This window comes from Arachis ipaensis, chromosome B4 (genome assembly GCF_059453495.1).
Source record: "Arachis ipaensis isolate K30076 ecotype BB chromosome B4, ASM5945349v1, whole genome shotgun sequence".
Classification (NCBI taxonomy): Eukaryota; Viridiplantae; Streptophyta; class Magnoliopsida; order Fabales; family Fabaceae; genus Arachis; species Arachis ipaensis.
In genome coordinates this window covers 3,058,042-3,070,534 of record NC_142439.1, presented here as the reverse complement: position 1 = coordinate 3,070,534, position 12,493 = coordinate 3,058,042, and the positions used below count along the sequence as shown (strand labels likewise).

Here is a 12,493-nt window from a genome sequence, read left to right as displayed (position 1 = left end):
AATAAATTTAGTTATATAATTCAGTGGGAGTAACAAATCCGTGACCCTTTTAAAAAGTTATCTTTTAAAAGTTAATTTTTATAAGTTACTTTTAAAAATTAATTTTTAGGCAACGAATTCTTTACTCCCACCTCTATATGGGACTATAAAAATATCATTAACTATAAAAAAATATTTACAAATAGAACCCCATTTTTTTATTTTTGACTACCCCTTCATATTTTTAGTTTTTTAAAATTCTCCCTTCTCTTTTAACCATTCTTTTGAAGAAGAGAATCTCTGCTAGGGTTCCTCCTACACTAAGCATCATCACAATTGGCTCTGCCAAAAAATCTTTCCTTTGATGTCCTCATGTCAGCTACTACCCTCCCGCCGCACTACACTTTCAATTCGATCTGTGTTCTTGTTCTTCGCTATCGCGTTAATCTGCTAGGTTTCTCGAGTATCGTGGCGGATTCTATAATCTACGGAAGGGTTTGTTGGGATTTTGGACCCATGTGCTAGCTGGTAGCTAAGTCTGAGTGGCAGGTCATTGCCGTTGCTGCTGAACCCTGAATGCTATTCAACCTTCGGTACACATCAACCTCAGCGATCCGTATATCTCCTTTCAATTACAACAAAAAATTCTACTTCGTTCTAAGCACTTCACTCTTCAGGTACGAGTTTCTTAATCCCCCCCCCCCCAATTTGTGTTATTCTGCAACCTTTTTCCACATCTCTTATCAATTTGTGGTTTTATCGGAGTTTATTGTTCTCCCAGATTGGATTCCGCTTTGCTTATGTAGTTCCCAATCGCATGCACTTATTTGCAGGCTGAACCCTCTCCTTTCAATTTTAGGGATTATAGTGTATCATCTTTTCTGATTAAACTTTGCTGATTGTTAGTTTCTTGCTCTCTTTTATCTGAGAGAACAAAATTGCCGTTACTCCTGTGCTTGTTCATAGGATTTGTTTCCATGGCCTTCGCTTTTAGCTTTGGGTTTTCGTATCCGTGAATTTAGTTATATTTGAACATACTGTCATCTAGACCAGATTGTTGTATGGATTTTGGGTATCAATCAATCATTTGGCTAGTGCAACTTTGATCTTGTTGATTTTAGGGTAAAAAATATGTGGGATTGGGTTTTTGATTTTTAGGTACTATTATATGTTTAAACCATTTCAGATATGCAAAGGCTTGTTTGTGAAAAGGTGTGGAAATGTCATTCACTTGTTCAATAATAAAGAGAAGTGATATCTTGTATGGCAAATTGTGATTGAAATAATGTAATGTCTATTAGGTGAATTAGGTTTGAAATTATATTGCATATTAGCTATCTCATAAAAAATATGGCCTTTGTTTTCTTCGTTATGTCATTAATTTACATAGCTGCTGCTGCTGTTTTTGTTGTTTTAATATTGCATTAGACTTACCTGATGCTGATCTCAAATCACTAGATTTTCTTTCCCTGTGCTTATGCAGCAGGCACTGTGATAGAATAAAACCAAACTTTTGAATATCAGTGTGGTTGGTTTACACCTTCATCTTATCTATGACAGCTTTGTTAGAAATTAGAATTGGTTTTGATTTAGTATTTTCTTCTGATTTAATATCCATATAGTATTATGGTAATGAGATTTCTTGCTCCAGCCCTTTTTCCGTGTAACATGAGGTGAGTTGGAGATGGCAGACTTACCAGGATATTTGCGTTCTTGCCTGAGCACGGGATAACTTGCCTTTTTGGCAATCTTAGTCTCTGGGGGAATTGTCTTGCAAATTTTGGTCTGTGTTCTTCTCATTGTTAATAAATGCATCACATCTTATTGGTAACGAAGTAATTGTTGCTTACCTAGTTGCATCTGTGTTATGTGACAGGCATGTGCTTTGTATAATAATTGGTGGCCGATGCTAAGTGGTGAGATAAAGCATCTCTGTATTTATTTCTTGAAGATTTAAGGGAATGAGATGTTAATGTGACCGAACATTCCTGGTTTGTTATTACATTTGGTGTTTTGTTTTCTTGCAACTATAACATATGTGCTTCTCCCAATGCCTCTGCGGTTCTTTGCGGGGTCTAATGGTTCTTCTATATTTTCTGAATCTCATAGCAGGTAAACTGTTATTATTCAAGCATTAATTGAAAAATAATTTAATAAGAAAAAAAGATAAGATTGTATACCGAGCCAAGGTTATTAATCATTCAACTTTTTGTTTTGTGGTCTGATGAATGATGGAGCAGCCGGGTGAATTTAGCCAAGTTCTTGACTAGATTCTCAACTATTGAAAGCATTACCATTCCAAGCATTCTAAAGCATTCTGGTGTTATTGGTTGGGGAGCCTTTGCAATGGAGCTTTCATCTTTCTTCGTGTTTGTATTAGCCATATTGTGTTTCATGGGGATGAGTGATGAAGATGACTATTACAGTATGATATGAGATGGAAATCTACTAGACATAATTTCATGTGTAAAAATGGATTTATTCTTTGTGCGCGCTATTGGTTCTCTTGCTTTTTTAAAATTCATGTTAACTTTTGCTAAATTTCATGAGTTAATACTCACTTAAAATTTATCTCCTTCATTACTGATTGCAAGGGAAAGGGCAAGTCCTAAGGCCTGCTTATATCATATAATTCTTCTAAATTAATGGAATCCATTCAACTAAACTATACATAACATTTACCTAGGCAGAATCTCTGTCAAAGTGTCAATGATTACTTAACAACAATATAACTTTGCTTATCTTTTATAAAGGAATGAATATTGTCACTTTCATTTTTAATACATTCATGTAAAAAGTACAATGAAAAGAAAGCATATACAAACCAATGTAACTTGCTTTATCATAAATCTTTATATTTAAGTAAGACAACATAGATATAGGAATACAATGAAAATACTTTTCTAAATGCCCAACTCCTATATATTCTGATCTAAGCTACTGTTGATCTATTGTACAAAAAAGTGCAAGTAGGGGGCCAAAATACTTGCCATTAGAAGAGTCAATGACCAACTCCTACTTTAACTGTTGGGTAGCTAAAGAATTATTATATTAACAAACATCCCCAACAAGTGGCGGAAAAAACCAAATTCTTGAGTATTTTAAGAGGATCTAAGTCAAGGATCAACTTCATAATTGCACAAGTTGTCAGCTGGAAGCTCTTGAATGGTATTAATTTTTTCTAGTATTATTTACATGGATGAATCAAGAGGCCAGACTCAATGTACTTCTAATGAAAATCCTGTAAGATGTTATCTTTTTGGGAACAAAAATTCTCGAAATGCACTGTCTCCTTGATTAGTGGATAAGTAATTGATAATCAATTCTATGATGGTAGCATCTACTGAAAAGCCTTTGTCTATCATTATTTGAAGGTATTTCATGGACCTTAAAGAATCATTTTTAATTAGTAACCCTTGGACAAAGACATTGTAAGTGGAGTAGTTTGGCGGGCAGCCATTCTCTTCCATGTTCGTAAGTAAGTCTTCAGCTTCATCTATTAAACCTTGTTTACAGAGACCTTTAACCATAATGTTATAAGTATACAAATGAATTTACAGACCTTTAGCACGCAAAGAAGAAAAAAGTTTTCACGCCCCATTTACTTCTCCAGTGGCCCACATTCCATCAAGCATAATATTATAAATCACAATGTTAAGATCCAAACCACTCTTCTCCATTAATTCAAACAACGATGTTGCCTCGAAAAGAAGCTGGCATTTACATAGACCATCCAATATAACAGCACAAGTCTGGAGATTGGGCATCTGGCCATGTTTGTACTAAAAAAGAGTTCTTTTGCAGCCAATGGTCGACCAACTCGACAAAACCCACCGATAAGAGTGGTCCAAGTGACAACATCAGGAACGAATCCAGCATTGACCATTTCATTCAAAAGATGCATAACCTTATTTATGTTTTTAATCACACACTATCCATGTATAAGTTAAGTGTAAGTTACAATGTCAGGTAAATAGCCCCTAGTGACCATCAAGTTAAATACTTTCATGGCAAGTCTATTAATATTAGAGTCTATTAATATTAATTCATTTCTTCTGTTGATGTAGCAAGTCTCTAGGTGTGTTATGTCTTACCATTTTCACTTTCTTTAGTAATCAGAAAATACGGTAAGGATGTATATATCTCATTAGAATGGCTTCTTACAAGAGGAAAGGAGAACTATTTTCGGAATCTACTTCTGAGTCAACTCTTGTAAAACTGGGCTAGGGTTACCAGTGATATTTGGTGTTGCCCTTTTTATTGATGAGGGGGTTGTCTACCCCTTTGATTGCTGCTGTGGGAATAGCAGGTCGGTACTCATGCAGAAACTTTAGATCAGTATTCTGCTGTAGTGATGTCATCCACTTGGATATGACAAGACTTTATTGAAAAAGCACCGGGAAGGTTTTTTCTATTGTCAGCCCTTCGATTGAATAGTTTTAGCAGTTGTGAATTGTGGACCCCTTGAGTGTGCTGACTGCCTCTTAGTTGCTGTTGTTCTCGGTTGGGTTTCTGAGTTCTGGACCCCTTGTTAATAGTTGCGTGGTAAGTTCTTTCTTTTTGCCGGCATGCTGTTTATAAAATTGAAAAAGGAACGGTAAACTTAACATTCATATATAGAGAACTCATCTATTTAGACTCAGGATTCATCTAAAGTGGGTTTTTAAATATTAAATAAATTACCATTTGTATTCATTAGAATTTAGAACGCTGACAAATATACTCACAAAAAATGAAAGTGGCTTTGTACCCATAAAAAGATAGATTTTTACTAAATTCCCAACTGCCCTCTATTCCTCAGCATCATCCCTTGGCCTAGCGATTCGACCCACCATTCTCCCTTCTCGATGTTTCCGCCTCTTCCTCATCAGCCTCGCTCTCCTCATCATCGTCAACATCAACAACCCCATCCTTATTAGGGTTTTTTGAATCTTTCAAATTCCCCAACCTTCCTCTGGTCCCATCTCTGCGGGTGCTGGAAGCATTGGTCTGTCTGAGATAAAAATGCCATCGTCGTGGTAGCCATTGCCGTTACCGTTTTCTGCTACATGCACCGGTTCGAAGGAAAACTGGGAGTAGCTTGGATCTGGATCGGAACCCGAAGATGTTCGGCGATGCAGCTGGAGGAGTGTGGTCGACGGTAGGTACATCTCCACCGGAGAAGCTGGAGTAGCCGCCGTAGCCGGAGAAGTTGTCTTCGTCGGTTTGGTTTTGGTGGTGATTGGAGTCGACACTGAAGGTATCAAAGGCAGACATGTCTTCTATCTCTATGCTGTTTTTGTTCTCTCTCTTCTATATAAAGATGGGTGCTTCGTTTGCTTAGCTTAATTGAATAATTGTATTCAGAGAAAGATGAAGAGGATTGTTTGAGAATTATTAGAATCAATTTAGATCAATTAGTATCGTCTATATTTACATAGTATATATGTACATTAATTGTAGGATTCTATGTCTTTATTACTTTGATTCATTTAGCACCTATAAATACCCCTTGTATATTGTACCTTTGCACACAACTCAATAATACACTTTTCATATTATTCTCTCAGTCTCTTGTTTCTAACATGGTATCAAGAGCTTAGGTCTTTTTTTTTTAATGAATATTAGTTCATAGCCCCTTTGTTTTTCCTTTTTGGCAGTGTTCTTTGGCCTCTTTTTTCGTTCTCTTTTCGACGCTTTGGTTCGTCACCCCGTAACCATCTTGTTCGTCTTATCGCCGTGATTCCAACGCAACGAGAACCGCCGCCATCCGCCGCCAGACGCGCCTCCACGCGCCGCCGAAAGACGCTGCTACGACCAGGTTGATCTTCATTCCAGATTCCACCCGTGCCTCTTTGCTCGCAAATTTCGATTTGTTTCCGATGCTTTGGTTCGTTACCTCCGGCATCATCGTGTTCTTCTCTCCGTCAACTTTCCAACGCCACCAAGATCGCCGCCAGAAGCCCCCGGACGCGCCGCCACTCGCCGCTGGAAGTTCGCTGTCCACCTCCATTGTTCCTCCTCCAGAAGCTTCAGCAGCCGTTAGATCTCAGCGCTGATCGGACATTCCTCCCACTGCCACGTGTCGGCCGAAGCTTCTTGTTTGACCCGCGCGACCCGGACCGACTTGACTTTGACCCGCGTCCAGCTCCTGCCAGCGTGTCTCTCCTGCTCCTCTCCGGTGCTGCCACGTGTCTTCACTTCTCTGACGTGGCGCTGACGTCACTACTAACGTGGCACTGACGTGGCGGACAAGTGGGTCCCTCCCTAAGGTTTTTTGGTGAGCTCTTTCCGATTCTGCACTCCGATTTCTCATTTTCTGCTCCGAAATTTCCGTTTTCTCTCCTCTCTTTGATCTTTGTGACTGCTACCATGGAAAAGTCAGATGTTTTTGCTGCCACCGACAGAAAGGGTAAATTCTGTCGAAACTGTAACCGTTCTGGGCATCTCTTCCCCGACTGTCCTTCTGTTGAATGTCGCACATACCACCAGAAAGGTCATCTTAGCTACCATTGTTCACAGCTGTTCTGCCGTTACTGCAAGCTCTCGGGACATTTAATTACTGCCTGTCCTACTTGCCCACCACGTCCTAGTCCACTCAACTCGTCTCATGTCTCTCTTTCTGATATTGCATCTCTTCTTCAGCATCTTCTCTCTGTTTCTGGTAATACTCCTGCTGCTTTTTCCACCTCTCCAGGTAATTCTAAATGGTACTTTGACTCGGGTTGTTTTAATCACATGTCTTCGTTGCGTAATATTTTCTCGTCCATGTCTACCACTACAAATGGACCGTCTGTTAGTACTGCAAATGGCTCCCTCTTGCACGCAACACACAAGGGTTCTATATTCCAGTCGACTCTTAATCTTCCTGATACTTATTATATTCCCAAATTAAAATTCAATCTTATTTCTGTTGGTCAAATTGTTGATCTGAATTTTGAAGTCACTTTTTCTGTTTCTGGTTGTCGTGTACAGGATCCTCGGACGGAACAAATCATCGGGACTGGACGTAAGGTCGGAAGGTTGTTTGAACTCGAGAATCTTCATATTCCTCCTGTACCAAATCTCTGTGCTGCTTCTTCTCCCTCTACCCTCCACTTATGGCATCAGCGTCTTGCCCACACCTCCCTAGGAAAACTGCGTCCTCTTGTCTCTCAGGGTGTTTTAGGTCAGGTTCCAAATGAATCTTTTGATTGCATTTCTTGACAAACTGCCAAACAACCCGCTTTATCTTTTCACAATAATTCATCTCTTGCTTGCTCTCCTTTTGATCTCATTCACTCTGATGTTTGGGGCCCCGCTCCCACTGCCTCTATGGGCGGAACTCGATACTTTGTCGTTTTCATTGATGATTATTCCTGTTTTACTTGGGTTTATTTGATGACTAATCGCCATGAGTTACCTCAGATCTATATCAACTTTGCTACTATGATTAAAACTCGGTTTTCCAAGGTCATTAAGGTTTTTCGACGTGATAATGCTATGGAATACCGTGATTCCAAACTCTTAGCCTTTCTTGCAGAACAGGGTACTTTGTCTGAGTTTTCTTGTCCTAGTATATCTCAACAAAATGGTAGAGCTGAACGCAAACACTGTCACATTCTTGACTCCGTCCGTGCAATGCTCCTTTCTTCGTGTCCTGAGCGTACTTGGGGTGAACCTGTTCTTACTGCTGTTCATGTTCTCAATAGACTCCCTTCTTCTGTTCTTGGTAATGTTACTTCCTTTGAGCGTCTTTATCATACCTCTCCAGATTATAGTTCTCTTCGAGTTTTCGGTTGTGTATGTTTTGTCGTTCTTCAGCCTCATGAACATAGTAAACTTGAACATCGGGCTCGTATGTGTTGTTTTCTTGGTTATGACACTGAACACAAGGGTTATCGTTGTTGGGATCCTCTCTCTAAACGTATTCGTATATCTCGTCATGTTGTCTTCTGGGAGCACCACATGTTTTCTCGATTCTCATCCTTTGAGTCGATTCCTACTACTCAGTCACCTTTGTTTACTAACCCCAATGTTGATCTTTTTTCTAGTGATGATTCTACATGTTCTATCTCCAGTGACCCTCCACAGCCTCCTGTTCCTCCGCCTTCTCCATCTCCTGATGATTCTAGACCGGACGATGATCCTGCTCCTACCGTCATGCCTCCTCCTCCCGCTCGTTCTTCTAGGGTAAGGATTCTACCTCCTCATCTTCTTGATTACCATTGCTTTTCTACTATTCTTCATCAACATGAACCTAAGACATTCAGAGAAGCCTCCTCAAACCCAAATTGGCAACAAGCAATGTAAGAAGAATTACAGGCACTTGAAAAAGCACACACTTGGGATCTGGTTGATCCTCCTTCTGATCAGGAAGTTGTGGGCAGTAGATGGGTATACAAGATCAAGACTCGCTCTGATGGCTCTATTGACCGTTATAAGGCCCGCTTGGTTGCTCAAGGTTGTACGCAAGAGTATGGTATTGATTATGAAGATACTTTTGCCCCTGTCGCTCGTCTTACGTCTGTTAGAGCTCTTCTTGCCATTGCCGCGGTTAAAAAATGGTCTCTCAGTCCAATGGATGTGAAGAATGCATTTCTTAATGGGGATTTGAAAAAGACAGTCTATATGAAACCACCTCCGGGATATCCTTATCCTTCTAATAAGGTTTATCTTCTTCGCAAGGCACTTTATGGACTTAAGCAAGCTCCTCGTGAATGGTTTGACAAGTTCAGCACTACCATATGCAGTCTTGGTTTTACTTCTAGCCCTCATGAGAATGCGCTCTTCATTCGTAAAAGCGAACGTGGAGTTGTTCTTCTACTTTTGTATGTTGATGACATGATAATTATTGGGGATGATGTTGATGGTATCTCTGATCTCAAGGCCTCACTTCACCATACCTTTGAGATGAAAGATCTTGATTCTCTAAGCTATTTTCTTGGTCTCGAGGTCATCTCCACCGATGATGGCATCTATCTCTCTCAGGCTAAGTATGCTTCAGATCTTCTTGCTCGCGCTGGGATTACAGATAGTCGCACTGAGTCTACTCCTCTTGAGCCTAATGTTCGATTTACCCCTATGGATGGCACTGTTTTGGATAATCCGACTCTCTATCGACAGTTAGTTGGCGGTCTCGTCTACTTGACTGTCACCCGACCAGACATCGCCTATCCGGTTCATATACTTAGCCAGTTCTTGTCAGCTCTTCGTACTACTCACTATGCGGCAATTCTACGCATTCTTCGCTACATCAAAGGCACTCTCTTTCATGGCCTTTATTTTTCTGCCCATTCCTCTTTGTCTCTTCAGGCTTACTCCGATGCTGATTGGGCTGGTGATCCCACTGATCGTCGTTCTACTACTGGTTACTGTTTGTTTCTTGGCGACACTCTCATTTCTTGGCGTGCTAAGAAGCAAACGTTCACTGCTCGCTCAAGCACAGAAGCTGAGTACCGTGTCCTCGCTGACACCACTGCTGAAGTTGTCTCGGTTCGTTGGCTTCTCGAAGATTTGGGTGCTCATCATCGTCCCCTACTGATGTTTTTTGTGATAACCGCTGTGCTATTCAGATTGCCCATAATGATGTGTTTCATGAATGCACCAAACACATTGAGATTGATTGTCACTTTGTTCGGCAACGTATCCTTATTGATGCTAATCGTCTCATTGCTGTTGGAACACTAGATCAGACTACTGATATCTTCACGAAGGCTCATCACCCGACTCGTTTCCGGACTTTGTTATCCAAACTCAAGTTGGTATCCTTAGCTCCCACTTGAGTTTGAGGGGGATGTTAGAGAATAATTAGAATCAATTTAGATCAATTAGTATCGTCTATATTTACATAGTATATCTGTACATTAATTGTAGGATTCTATGTCTTTATTACTTTGATTCATTTAGCACCTATAAATACCCCTTGTATATTGTACCTTTGCACACAACTCAATAATACACTTTTCATATTATTCTTTCAGTCTCTTGTTTCTAACAAGGATAATGAATTTGGGGAAGAGATAGATGAAGATGAGGGGGCAATGATGAAGACGTTGTTGAGGTGCATGAGATTGAAGACAACGATAACGAACGAAGATGGGGTTGAGTATAATGGCAGTGGAGGTGGTGGTGATGTTGATAGCGACAGTAATGGTGGTAGTAATGGACGAGAGCGGTGATAGGAACCTAGAGTTTAGAATTGGGGGAGAGAAGATGAGAAATAAAATTAGAAATTAAAATTAGATTAAATTTAGAGGATAAATTGAAAATTTTAAATAATTTTTTAGGATTTGGATATATTTGTCCGTAAAAATTTATCTTAGCCACTATGATAAAGTTACTTTCGTTTTTTTTTTTTTGATAAATTTGTCAGTTTTTTAAACTTTTATATAAATGATAATTTATTTTTAAATATTCATAATGACTGTGACCTTTCATAATTAAATTCAGATGTACATGTCAGTGGGTAAAGCAAAAGCACATGGATTCTAACGGACAGTTTTATCTTTCGCTTAAACTAACGTCAGCCAGGCCTTATGCCTCGAGTCCTTGACTCGAAATATCTAGTACGATATGATTTACTAGGTGAAAATAAGCATAAAGATACATTAATGAAAAATAACTGAATCTTGCACAAGTTGCAATGCTGCAAAGAGCTGGACTATTTCAGTGGTTGTGTTGTGCCGATACTACACCAGAAACTGGATGCCATGGTATGCATGATTGCATGTATTTGTCAATGTCAATGGATCGAGATGTCAACGTATGCCTTTAGGTGCTGCATCAGCATGTTTATTCTCTTCCTCATCGTTGAGCAAGGCTTATTGCGCCGACAATCCTGTAAAAAAGAGAGAAAAAGAGAGGGGGGGGGGTTCAAATTACGGAATTATGCCATTTTAAAAACTGATTGAAGAAATCTTATATTCAGGGTTAATAAATTGTTCTACATAGTACATACCCTCCAGAGTATAACTGATCACCAAGAATGAGGGCTGCAATTATAGCAACTAAAAAGGTTTGCAATGGCTGAAAGACAGCAACACATACAGCGCCACCCTTTTGAATACACCATGTTTGCAGAGATATGACAACCTCAGACGATACAATTCCCTGGAATCATCAACACATAAATGAATTCAGTTGACTTACACCAAGTTGCATGATTTGAGGTTAGATAAGAATGAATCACATTCCCGTGACATTTTCAATTAAGATTATCAACATCCGAACTATATTTCATTGATGAAGTGAAGAGTATTACAGCATATAGGATGGTAAGAAGCTCTTCTGTTGATATTATCTTCCAACGTTCCATATGAGTTTCTAAAAAGGCTTCTATAATCAAGAACTGAACTAATCCAAAGAAGAATGTAAAGGAAGTGAGTGATAGTTTTGCTGGATACTTCTTCACCACAGGAGCCTGAAAAAAGGGTTTAGCCACTTTGGTTAACATAGAAAACAATTAAGCAAATAGAGTCAGTGCAACATTATTAAGAATGAAGCCAGGCGTTCACTAATTTGCAGTTTCATGCATGCAACTCATGATCAATAATGATTATGACGAAGACACCTGAAAAACCATCCGAGCAGCCCAAGACAAACAATGTCCAAGTAAAGTATACGCAACTCCATGTCCAGTTCTGAACTTTGATTGATGACTGATGTATGTAGCTATCTTCTTGCATCTGAGGTGTCTGCAGGTGGAGAAGAGGAGGACCTTTGTATAGAGTGATCACAGTTGCACCTCCAACACTTGCAATGGTTCCTAGAATTTTTGCCAATCCGTCTATTCTTGCAATGTTGACTTCCTCAAGTCTATAAAAAACTTGTGAATAGATCAGATGACAAAAATGTTCAAACTCAAAAGATGTGAAATGAAATACCCTAGAGCTGAGGCCATGACAAAAGTGATTGCAGGAACTGAGTTCTGCATTGCAGAAGCTAAAGTTGGAGAAGCATAATATAATCCCAACAAGTAAAACCCTTGGTTTGCAGTGATGCTAGCACAGCCAATGAAAAATAATGTTAGAAGAATAAAACGGAAACAAATAACTCGAAAATTGCAGGTTTTTTTTTTTTTTTATTGCTTACCCTAGCAATGCTAATAGGAAGAACTGAAACAGCAAAGAAAAAGCAAGGGGTGGTCTTTCGTTCCTGTTCATTGTTTCATGTTAAAATTTTGCCAACATAAAAAGTGACAGACACTATAGGAAACTATAAAATATGCATGTTTAATCATGAAACTTACTTCTCTAAGAAATAAGCAAGTAGACTCAACAAAAGAAGGGCAATTATATTTCGATAAACAGGGTAAACAACTTTACTGACACCAATATTAAGTGCAAGTCTAGAGACAATGTGGTATCCTGTAAAACAAAATTGAAGGGCCATTAATGCCACAAGAAGCTTCACTTTTTTTTGTCATAACACTTTCCATCCTGTGTTCTTGTTCTAGCAACTTAGACTTGGGTATGGAGATAAAGGAAATACTTAGAGAGACGTGCTTATATAGAGAGGGAACAATCTGAAGGAACATTCAAAATTGTTCATTTTG

At 39.2% G+C, this 12,493-nt stretch overlaps 3 pseudogenes; 1 reads left to right on the top strand and 2 right to left on the bottom strand.

The window, feature by feature from the left end:
- Nucleotides 1-1,630: 1,630 nt before the first annotated feature.
- Nucleotides 1,631-2,559, top strand: LOC148566475 (vacuolar protein sorting-associated protein 55 homolog; annotated as a pseudogene).
- Nucleotides 2,560-3,230: 671 nt separating this feature from the next.
- Nucleotides 3,231-3,988, bottom strand: LOC148566474 (uncharacterized; annotated as a pseudogene).
- Nucleotides 3,989-10,743: 6,755 nt separating this feature from the next.
- LOC148566473 (WAT1-related protein At3g18200-like) lies at nucleotides 10,744-12,354 on the bottom strand (annotated as a pseudogene).
- Between the last annotated feature and the right edge of the window lie 139 nt (nucleotides 12,355-12,493).